The sequence below is a fragment of the Adiantum capillus-veneris genome, chromosome 17, assembly GCF_014529385.1.
Source record: "Adiantum capillus-veneris isolate H3 chromosome 17, ASM1452938v2, whole genome shotgun sequence".
NCBI lineage: Eukaryota > Viridiplantae > Streptophyta > Polypodiopsida > Polypodiales > Pteridaceae > Adiantum > Adiantum capillus-veneris.
Genome location: NC_140947.1, coordinates 152,198,061 through 152,209,415, shown reverse-complemented (window position 1 = coordinate 152,209,415; position 11,355 = coordinate 152,198,061). Strand labels below are relative to the sequence as shown.

At 41.8% G+C, this 11,355-nt stretch overlaps 1 pseudogene across 1 annotated transcript; it reads right to left on the bottom strand.

Moving 5' to 3' along the window:
• Positions 1 to 1,390: 1,390 nt before the first annotated feature.
• On the bottom strand, positions 1,391 to 3,179 carry LOC147438339 (uncharacterized; annotated as a pseudogene). The gene is made up of 2 exons (XR_015184975.1): positions 3,024 to 3,179; positions 1,391 to 2,579 (listed from the first exon to the last, which is right to left on the bottom strand). The product of XR_015184975.1 is annotated as an uncharacterized LOC147438339 (transcript).
• Between the last annotated feature and the right edge of the window lie 8,176 nt (positions 3,180 to 11,355).

Here is an 11,355-nt window from a genome sequence, read left to right as displayed (position 1 = left end):
CACTCAAAACTGATGTTGTCATACAGCCAATTGCAACATTCGAGTGCGTGATTGCCAACGTACATAGAAATCACGTAAACCACTTGTACAAACTGCCTTGCAAAAATCCAGCACGATCTTTGTACCTGTACTTCTGGCACAACCATAAAGATCTGCAAGTACCTCCACATTAGCTCCGCTTGCAAGTCTATGCAAGGAAAGTGCAACCCTATCCTCCAAGCTGATTGCTCTACGCATACGCGTGTTTTGTCGCTTCATTGTTGGGGCCAACATAGAGCAAATGTACTCAAATGTATTTTTACTCACCCGAAGACATTTTTTGAACATCTTCTCATCCCATGAACCAAGTAGAAAGCGTTGCAGGTAGCCTTGGGGACGGGAGAAAGTCCAGCAAGCTCGGGTCAAGTGACCACGTCATCGTTTCTGAGATTTGTCTGCTTTGACTAGGTGCACCAGAACATTGCACCATGCTTCCATCATCTCTTCCTCGGGACTTTGAAGTGGGTCTTGGAGTGCCATCATCACCACAAAGCACACCACTGCACACAAGATGGCAAGGCATCTCCAGTTTGCCATTTTTCACTGCATACGGAAAAATGAAGTTGATTAAATGCAGTTGAAGTTGATTACGAGTACACTGAAGATACATGCTGGTGTTCATAAAACATGATGAAAAGATCCCTGAACATAACCTGATGCATACTAGAACATTAGTTTATTTCAAAACTGAGCCTGATGAAAACGCAGCTCAAGTAAAACCTGATCAAGAAAAATCAATTAAGAGGGAACAGGATCTTAACTATGTCTTACACAAAATCGATACTAAAATTGGCAAGGCTGAATAGTAGCAGAGCTCTAGAAAAAGCAATCCCTTTCTGAGTAGGAAGTTTTCAAGATCAGATCTCACTCCGATGGGATCCACCATAAGAGCAAAAAAAAAGCTTAACTAATAACCACCATAAGCATATCGGGTTGTCATTTACAAAACAGGACAAGTGTAAATGACCAAAGTTGAACCATCCAAGTGTAAATGACCAGAGTTGAAAGAAGTAGGCCACTTCATCTCTAGACTTACAGAGCTATGCAGGCTGAAAGACTATAATCAATAAAATCCGAGTCACTAAAGAAGAGAGCAACAGGTAACTACGCTTGACTATGGTCGCCTTCATCATCAAATCCGGCTCAAGTAAAACGCAGCTCAAGAAAAATCAATTCAGATGACACAATTCAAGCAATGATTAGTTTTCAGCTGAACATTTTCAGATGACAAAATGGTGAAAGCACATGATTAGTTTTCAGTTGAACATCTTCTTTGTTGCGTTTTCTGAAAATACGCGTTGATAGCACCAAAAAAAGAGCCTTTGTTACATCCATTGAGAACATAACCTGATGCATCCCAGAATATTAGTTTATTTAAAAACTCAGTCTGATGAAAAGTCAGCTCAAGTACAATCTGAACCTACTTCATCGCAAATTTTGAGTACAGTGAATATACAAGCTTGTGTTCATCCACATGAAGAAAAGATCTAAAATATGATGAAATTCAATCAAAAGTAACATATGGAGATCAATCTTTCTGAGCTTGTTGTAGGAGTGATGCCATAATTGACTGCATCGCCTCGAATGATTTTTGTCGCCTCTCCTCTATGGCTGCTCGGCGTGAAGATTCCTCTTTCATGTGCATGACTAATTGGTGCAAGGCATCATCTTTTGCATTAGATTTAGGATTTACTTTCTTCTCTTCCTTTTCCTTTGTATACACGTAAATGCCTTCCTGGCCATGATCACCTGGCTCTAACTCTTCCCCAATAGAGGACGCATGACTCTTGCACACTACGTTTGCCCTGTCATGCATGTATTCATCCACTATGTCGTACCACTTGCATGATCTTTTTCTATCGTTTCCAGATATTGCGTTATGCGATTTGTCCTCCCTATACTGCTTGTTCACCCTTGCCCACTTCTTTCTGCATGCTTGCCCATCCTTGTTGCAATCAGCAAACATGGATGCCAGCTTTGTCGCCACCTTACCCCAAAGATCAATTCCTTGCTTTGGCATTTTGTTAAACTCGTCATTCATCCCTCCTCTAATGTGTATCAAGTGCTCTACCCAAAAATCCTTCCACATCACTTTATCTGCATTGTCGTCATCCTCTTCTTTGCCCTTGGCTTTTGCCTTGCTAGTTTTGGCTCGTTTTGGAGCAGGTCCATCCCCATCACCTGTTCCCTCCTTGGCGGATTGGTTTTGGCTGCGAGCATTTTTACGTGGCTTTGCTGAGTTTACCTACATAGACTCTTCAAATAGAAGCTTGCCAGTTATTGGGCTTTTAAATGCGTTTTCACTAGGGGATGCAACCCGGGGCATGCTACGAATGGGTGGTGGCCCAAACAACATAGGAGGACTTGGAGATGAAGAAGTAAGCATTGCACTGAATCCATGGGAAGGCATTGCATATGCCATCGAAGCTGGGGTGGATGAACTAAATTGGTAATAAGGCAAGGGAGTATACATTGGTTGAGAGACAACAAACTCTTCCTCTGGTTGGGATCCAAGGGGTGGTATCTGGGAATCCATTGCCCTGATGAATACATTTGAAGGATAAGTGATCAGGTAAAAGGGCATTTTCAACACTAATCCATGCATCATCTACTTTGTTTCATTCCCTCGCCTACTAGCGAACACTTGCTGATGTTATTCCTTAGTGCAACACAAAAAGCAGGCAAGAGCAACATTAACAGCATAACAACAACATTCTTTAACTCGTGTGGTTTGGCTGTGCCATTGTAGGCAGCAGGATGGTGAAGATGCCTAGCAGACTACCAAGAGAATAACTTGGTTTCTGGGATGGATTTGGAAGGGGATGGGGGCGAGTTCTATTCTTCCAAGGTCGATTCAAAGACGCAAATACACCACTCCATTGTTCCATCTCTGAGGCGAGATGAGGGAAGTGCGGATGCGAGACAAGGGAAGTGCAACAGTAAGCAGGCAATGCAACATTAACAATAAAATTACAAGAGCTTACCTTGTGCACTGGGGCTGCAGAGCTGCAGCTCACGATGTCCCAAACAGTGAGAAGAGCAGCAGAAGAAATGAATTGGCGGGCTTGGTGGGCGGGTAAACGAAGAGAGAGAGAGAGAGAGAGAGAGAGAGAAAGTGTAGAGAGCGGTGCTCGCTGATTGGTTGCTATAGAACTTTTGCAGTTTGGCCGACCTGGTTCGGCTGGCCATCCTCACGCAAAAGTTGGCTCTGAGCTGGACCTCCAGCTCAGCCTTTGAAAACCCGTCCACTGGCCCAGTGTGACACCAAAGGAAATGCACTCCGAGTTTTTATTGGTTATACCCTTCAAAAGGCATGGCCGGGTGTCCCAATGTGACACCAGCCTTAGAGCCGAGTCGCACAAAGGGAGCGGGAAGAGATCTTGCAAACAAGATCGGATTTTTTAATGGTGAGAAGCCATGTTCATAATCCCTACTACTGGCATACTAAAAAAGAAATTCTAATTTTCATCTTGATCCCCACCGAATCTCCTCCCCCCCCCCCTTTTCCACGTCAGCTTGTGAACCTCGCGAGAGAGAGAAAGATAGAGTTTTGCGCACGCCTGCTTCCCCAGTCCACCTCTGTGGCTCCCTCCCTCAGCCCTGCCTGCTCGTCCTAGATCTTCTCTCTCTCTCTCTCTCTCTCTCTCTCTCTCTCTCTCTCTCTCTCTCGTAGCAAACCCAAAAATCTGCATACGCCTACAATCCCATGCCTCCTCATGGCGCAGGGCAGCTATGAGCACCCCAGCCCAGCACTCTCGGAGCATAACCGTGTTGCATTGCAGACAAAGGAGAGGTTGCAGACCTTGCCTTATGTCGTCCCTTCCAACAGAACTAGCTCTTCTCAGCGCTACCAGCCTCGCGACCTCATTCAATGGGAGAGAAAAGAGGGAAAACCAAATAATTAAATTGGAAACAGAATGCATGAAGTCCATCTGGCCTCGTATTCTTAGCCGTCCACTAAGCTCTTCCCTTTTCCTTCTAAAACTAATGATCGATTTTTTGATTTTCTAGGATTGGGTACCCCATACTCCCTGAAGAGGTTAAGCTATTTCTTGACAAATACGAAGGGCTTTGCTTAATGACCATGATCGCTTTTCGCCCAATATTTTCTCCTCCTTTGTAGCTCAAGCTATTTTCTTTGTAGGTGCGCGACCAGACGTCAAAGAGCGCCCCCCCATAGGCCCTCTAAAGGTGCTTTTAGAGGGCCCTTTAAAGGTAAATGGTTTGTCCCATAGACCCTTCAAGGTTTCTTAGGGGTTCATTAAATGAGAGCCATGATCTAAAACGCCCTTTAGTCTAGGGGGTACTTGAACCATCCTCTATATTTAAAAGGGCCCTCTGTGACTTGGTATTCCAAGTCATTTAAGCTTTTGACCTATGTCCTTAAGTTCTCTCTCTATTTTTTGGCCTGCCCAAAGGGCAAAGGCTATAGAGATCACTTCTCTTTTTGCTAACTAAAATAGGAATAAAATTGATTTGTATTTTCAAGTATTTTTTGATAGACTTAAAATTTTGACTGGTTGAAATAAGATAGTGGGCACTCATTAAAATGAAGAGTGTGTAAATCTAATAATGGACATGTCTTTAGTTTTGAAAAATGAAATGAACGCTCATATATAAAAGAAAAGATTTTGTGTTGCCCAATGCCTTAGAAAGCATGAAACGTTGACAGCCTTATATGTTAAAATGTTAAATGATAACGCTCAAAGGCTCCACAAATCCCAAGAGTCACTTTTTTATTTTGAAATTTGAGAAGTTTTTTTACCCATCTTTTCATTTTGAGAATTTCCTTCACGTTTGAAACTTGAGGTAATAACTAAAGTTGTCATTTTTGTTGGTTAAAACTTTATGGAAGGAATTTATCCTTTAGAGATTTAATCTATAAAGATTTTTTTTTTGGAGATTTTAAAGCTAATCCAATGAGGAACTAGAGTTTTTGTTTTATTAGAAGGTAAAAATTTGAATTAAAGAAAGTGAAAATGTTACATGGATCCACAGGTAGGGGGAGGGTCACCCCGAGACGTTAGAGTTTTAGGACTGACTAACTTAGAACTTTAAAGCTTTTAAAGTGGGATTTACAATTTAGGGATCTACAGTTTTAATTTGTAAAATGCGCTCTAGAGCTTAAAAATGTAGAATTTTTAAAGTGGGGTGTAGAGCATAGGGATCTAAAGCTTAGGGTGTAGAGCTTAAGGGTGCTTTTTTAATTCAATTCACTATGCTTATGTTTTTTTTTAAAGCTTAGAGATGTAGAGATTTTAAAGTGGATCTAGCCTCATATCAAGGCCTAAAATTGGCGCTTTTTTTTTGTCAAGGGTTAGGTAATAACTAAAGTTTTCATTTTTGTTGGTTAAAACTTTATGGAAGGAATTTATCCTTTAGAGCTTTAATCTTTAAAGATTTTTTTTTTTTGAGATTTTAAAGCTAATCCAATGAGGAACTAGAGTTTTTTTTTATTAGAAGGTAAAAATTTGAATTAAAGAAAGTGAAAATGTTACATGGATCCACAGGTAGGGGGAGGGTCACCCCGAGACGTTAGAGTTTAGGGCTTACTAACTTAGAACTTTAAAGCTTTTAAAGTGAGATTTACAACTTAGGGATCTACAGTTTTAATTTGTAAAAGGCGCTCTAGAGTTTAAAAATGTAGAATTTTTAAAATGGGGTGTAGACCATAGGGATCTAAAGCTTAGGGTGTAGAGCTTCAGGGTGCTTTTTTAATTCAATTCACTATGCTTATGTTTTTTTTAAAAGCTTAGAGTCTTAGAGATTTTAAAGCGGGATCTAGCCTTAGATCAAGGCCTAAAATTGGCGCTTTTTTTTGTCAAAGGCTATTTTGCCTATCAAAACATGTGCTTTAAAAAAAACTCATGTCATTTGACATGCTAGAATCTCAAAATTGCCTATCATTTTTTGTGTTTATATCTTTAAGTTAACGATATATATGAAAAATTATATAAATTGATTGCATTACACAAAGCATATGAAAGGGTACTTCAAAAATTGCATCTCAAGAAGAAAATTTTATCGGGCCTGGCATGATTCCATACATTATGTTTGTGTTTATCCTATCAAAACACCACTTTGATACTCTTCAATCCTTCATCGCGGTCAACATTTATGGTGTAATGTGTAAATCACTTTCTCTATGGATCAATATGATTACCATCCTAGTAGTTTTTTGTTTCACTTTCATGTTCTTTATTAGTTTCCTTAATTTGGCAGGCCTTGTGATTTTATCACTTGTTTTTGCACATTTTGAAATTTTCAACATGGGAAACTTGGAAATAGATGTGATATGGGGCAGTGAACTTTTTAAAAGGGTCCATCTACATTTTAAAGGGCCCTTCCTATTGAAGGGTCTATGGGGGAGCCCTCAAACTTCTCCTCCTTACCCCTGCTACACTTGGTGCAACTCGGCTCTTAGCCTTTATCTTATGTTTGTTGTCGCTGACTATGAGAGAATTGCGCTCCAATGGTCTTTGCTCTCAGATTCACATGTTGGCCTCTCCCTTTCTATAGAGTCCAACTTTCCATGTGTGCACCCCTTAATAAGGGTGCATTCAGACTGCACAATAGGTGAAATTTTTTATGTCCCTTTTCCACGGAATCTAATCACACTATTGCCATCGGAACTCAATAAACAAAGGCTAGTATGTGACCCGTGTGTTGCCACGGCCAAGAAGAAGGTGTCCTTCAATTGAAGCAACCGTTGATCTCCTTCCGTCCACAATGTAGGGTGTGGGGCTAGCTATACATGAAGTAAGTGGGGGCTTGTGGGGGACTTTCGAGACTGATGCACCGGTATTGGAGATAAAAGCAAAGGTACTCTCTCTCGTTGCTTGTGGAAGCCTCACACATGCGACAGCCTCACACATGCGACCCGTGTTTGTGGATAGGTTGATTCATTGGGGCTTCATGCATGATCGAGTTTGGGGAGGGAGGGGCAGTTGTAGGACATGTGGCCATGTCAAAACCAGCCACCATGATATTTAGACTTCCCGTACACCCCCACCCCTCCTACCTGTAACACTCGAGTCTCCACCCTTGTCAGTGACTCCCACTCGGCCACCATCATCATTTCCCATGCCACTACCTCTACCTCTGCTTCCAAACCCCCTAGGCCATGCCCATCTCTCCTCCTCCTCCTCCAATCCCAAGGAGCCTGCGTCTGACCCGATATACTTTTCTCCACCCAAGCTTCTCCCATCCCCTCATCCCCTTCTTAGATCTTCCCTCCCTACATGGCTTCTACAAAGCTACTTAGTGTAAAAAAAAAAACCGGGCTCCAGTGTATTTTAACCGGCTGAAATTGTAAAATCCCGGTTAGATTTTGAGCTTGCCTTTAAAAGAACAGGAAATTGACACAAGTTTTTGTGTAATTATCGGCAAAAGCTTAAAATTTTGACCTAAAAACCGAGAGAATTTCAAGTTTGGGAAAAGCTTCAAATTTTGACCTAAAAATCAGGAAAATTTATAGTTTGCCCTTATTTTCACCGATCAGGGAAAATGTATTTTCTAACCCTGGAGCTACTCTTTGCTTGCATCCAATCGTTGATCTTGCATTGCTCTAGGCAAGCCTCAAGGAAACCCTCTCATTGGCAAAAAGTGAACTTTACAATTGGTAGCCATGCCAACTGACTTAGCTCCCTATCGATGATTCTCTCTCTCTCTCTCTCTCTCTCTCTCTCTCTCTCTCTCTCTCTCTCTCTCTCTCTCTCTCTCTCTCTCTCTCTCCACAGATATGCGCTAGCTAACCTATGATCAGTGTGAACCCCCTCCTCTCATGTGCCTTGACGTCATGCCCACTATATTCTCTGTCAAGGGCCAAGGCTAATATCGCTCTCTCTCTCTCTCTCTCTCTCTCTCTCTCTCTCTCTCTCTCTCTCTCTCTCTCTCTCTCTCTCTCTCTCTCTCTCTCTCTCTCTCTCTCTCTCTCTCTCTCTCTCTCTCTCTCTCTCTCACACACACACACACACACACACACACACAATAGGCAGGGGTGCATTATGTTAGGCTTTAGTGATGCGTGCAGTTGAACGCTAACCCATCCAGTTTTTCTAGGGCAGGCTACATGATAATGGGCAACATTTATTTTTGGTTGCCATCTCTAGCGGACAACGCGTGAAGTTAAAAAACAATGTATTTTCTTTTGATTGAAATTGAAAAAGCTAGAAAAGAATTTATGTGCCTTTTTTGTGTGTGCAATCATGTAATTATGATTCAAAAAGTGGGTGGCTTTTTTTTGCATGAAATTCGAATCAGTGCATTATTGATGCAGAAAGAATGGCCGAAATAGAATAGTAATGCTTTTTATATTGTTAAATCAGAAACCAATTTCTTTTGATGATTTTTTTTTGCATGGAAGCTTACTTCGTTACCCAAATAATGTGATCCCCCCTTTGCGAGAGGCATTGTCCATTGCCCATCCCTTCGTGCGAAATGCACTATCCGCACTCCTGAATGCACTTCCTGAGTGCTCTAACTCACCACCACTTATTACAGCCTTCTATGTGTCAAGTTTCCAAGAGCCTGAGAGAAGTGTGAAAAATATATCTATTGCTACAAAATTGGCGAGAGTAGTGCTCAAAATTGGTCAACAAATTTTGAGATTTAATTTGAAGGTGAAAAATCCTACAAAATTTAGTGTAAAACCTATAAAGCTAGTCTGTTTACCTATTTTTTAAAAGAGACTCTCTCTCTCTCTCACACACACACACACACACACACACACACGCACGCACACACAATCTGGAAGATGTTGTCTCTCTACCCACAAAGCGATCTCTCTCTCTCTCTATGTTCGTCTTTAATCTCTCTCTATGATCTCCGCTCAGCTCATAACAGCATGCTTTGCATTTAAGGGCCAACATTGTATGTGTGTGTGTGTGTGCATGCATTGTGTGTGTGTATGTGTGTGTGTGTGTGTGTGTGTGTGTGTGTGAGAGAGAGAGAGAGAGAGAGAGAGAGATTGTGGTAGCCCAATCGCAGTCTACCAGTTGCTTGATCAGCAAGCTACCCACAACTTATCACACACACACACACACACACACACACACACACACACACACACAATAGCTTCCCTCATGAACCCACCTACTTGCAATGCACACACACACACACAAATGGTGTTCGTAATGCACATACAACACAGGTTCTGATTTTTCAAAAGCATGTGTATTTCTCTCACTGTCTAGCACAAAGAGAAATTCGAAAGCCTGATATTCTTGCACAAGGGTGGGGGTGGTGAATAAAATTTGAGAGAAAGAAGGGGGGAAGGGGGCAGCGGAAGGGGGGAACACGACGGTGCAAAACCTCTCTCGCTCTCTCTCAGACCTGTGATGTGCCGCGTCTCTCTCTCTCTCTCTCTAACTTTCTCACTCACACACAGAGGTCTAAGTATGCACATTCGAGGAGCAACTTGTCGACACGTGGCACAACTTGTTGCTCGTTATTTTCCCAAGCTGCATAAAGAAATAGAATAGAATAGATTTAGTGTAGAAATCTTCAAATATAATCAATTTAGCTCTAGAATTTTTTCTTCGTAGATTTTCCAATTTTTTGGGAAGAATTTTTTTTTTGAGCACCGACTTAGCCTTGACCTCAATATTAATCTGTGTGTGTGTGTGTGTGCGTGTGTGTATCTTGTCCTTGTCCTTGTGAATGAGAGCTCTCAGTCAAAAGAATTTGAGAGGCATTTCCCTCTCTCTCTCTCTCTCTCTCTCTCTCTCTCTCTCTCTCTCTCTCACTCTCTCACACACACACACACACACACACACACACACACACACACACACACACAACTTGCTAGTCGCCAGTCACCAGGTTTTGCATGAAGGTTTGTACGCACAATTGTACGTGCAAAAACATGTCTGCGAAAAATATAAAATATGTATATATTAGGAAATTTATATATGAAAAAACCATTTTATGGGTTGAGTTGGTCACATAATTTGCTACCATGGTACTTGGCTAGCCAATATCTAGTAAACTCTAGTACAGAGTACTGCATCTAGTGGTGCAACTTTGAGCGGTGGCAGGCATGCGCTCAAGGGTGGATGTGTGGGTAGGCAAGACGTCAGGTGGAGCGTGCCATGGTAGCAATGTTGGAGGGAGGGCGTGTAACATTTAATGGTCTAGTAACTTGTGTGTAGCATAAAATAGCATAAACATAGTGACCATTTCATTAGAATAGCTTCCTAATGAGAATAACAAGAGTGCTTGGCTAGAGAGAGCAACAAAAAGCATAACACCTAGTTAGATAGCATGAACAATACTTCAAAAGAGAGAGAAATTAAGCAATTGACAATAGTTGAGGACCGAATTTGCATGGAGCCGGTCCCCCCTCCAAAAGGCTTTGTATTATGGTTTCTCCCATCAAGAGAGACATTTTACAATACAATTCTTTGTGTTCCTTCAATACTAGCTAGTGAAAGGAAGATGGAAACTTCATGCACTAAGCAAAACACTTATCAAACACAACATCAATTCCCTCACGGTCTCAGACCCAAGACCTCACACACCTTCGAAGATGGTGTGAGCTAGCGGGGTATGACAATAGATTGAGAGGAAGAAGGAGTATTCTTACGAGAAAGATGTACATCTCCTCACATAATCACTCATATTAGCATAGCTTATCTTAGTAATTAGCATGGTAGAGGAGATGAGCATGCATTGAAGCTTGGCTCTTGGTTGGATTTGCATCACAAAGCCAAGAGTTGTTGGTGTAGGCATCCCTTCTCACAAGCTTGGAGTAGGTGGTGGTAAGCTTTCCATTAAAGCTTGAGAAGGAGAGAGAGACTTCTTTGCTTCACACATGAGATTGTGTGAGTGTGTGTGTGATAATGCCTTGCAAAAATCAGCCCCCTCTCTCTCTTGGTCGACCCCCCTTGCTAATTACTCATGCTACAGCCCTATTGGACCTCCCTAGCCTCAACCAATGGAAATTAAGCAGCATAAGTGATAGCCTTCTGATATGTGTCCCCCTTTCCCCTTTTGTGAGAGCTTTAGGTAATTAATAAATGCAACTAAACTCTCATTGGAACCCTTTGCCTCCTGGCCAATAGGAAGCAAGCAAGCCATTCGGCTGTTGAATGCTCATTGGTCCCCTTGGGAGACTCTCCAATAGTCTTCTAGAGAGCTTAATTCTTATTGGTTCTTTTATATGTTTTAAATAATTAAACTAGATTTACTCTAGCCTAATTCTCATTGGTCCACCTCCATGGCCATCCAATAGGATTTGAGTACACCTTGTGGGCATCTGGCCTAAAGAGCTGACATGTGTCCCTCTTTCCCCTTGTGTACAAATGAAGCTTGTGA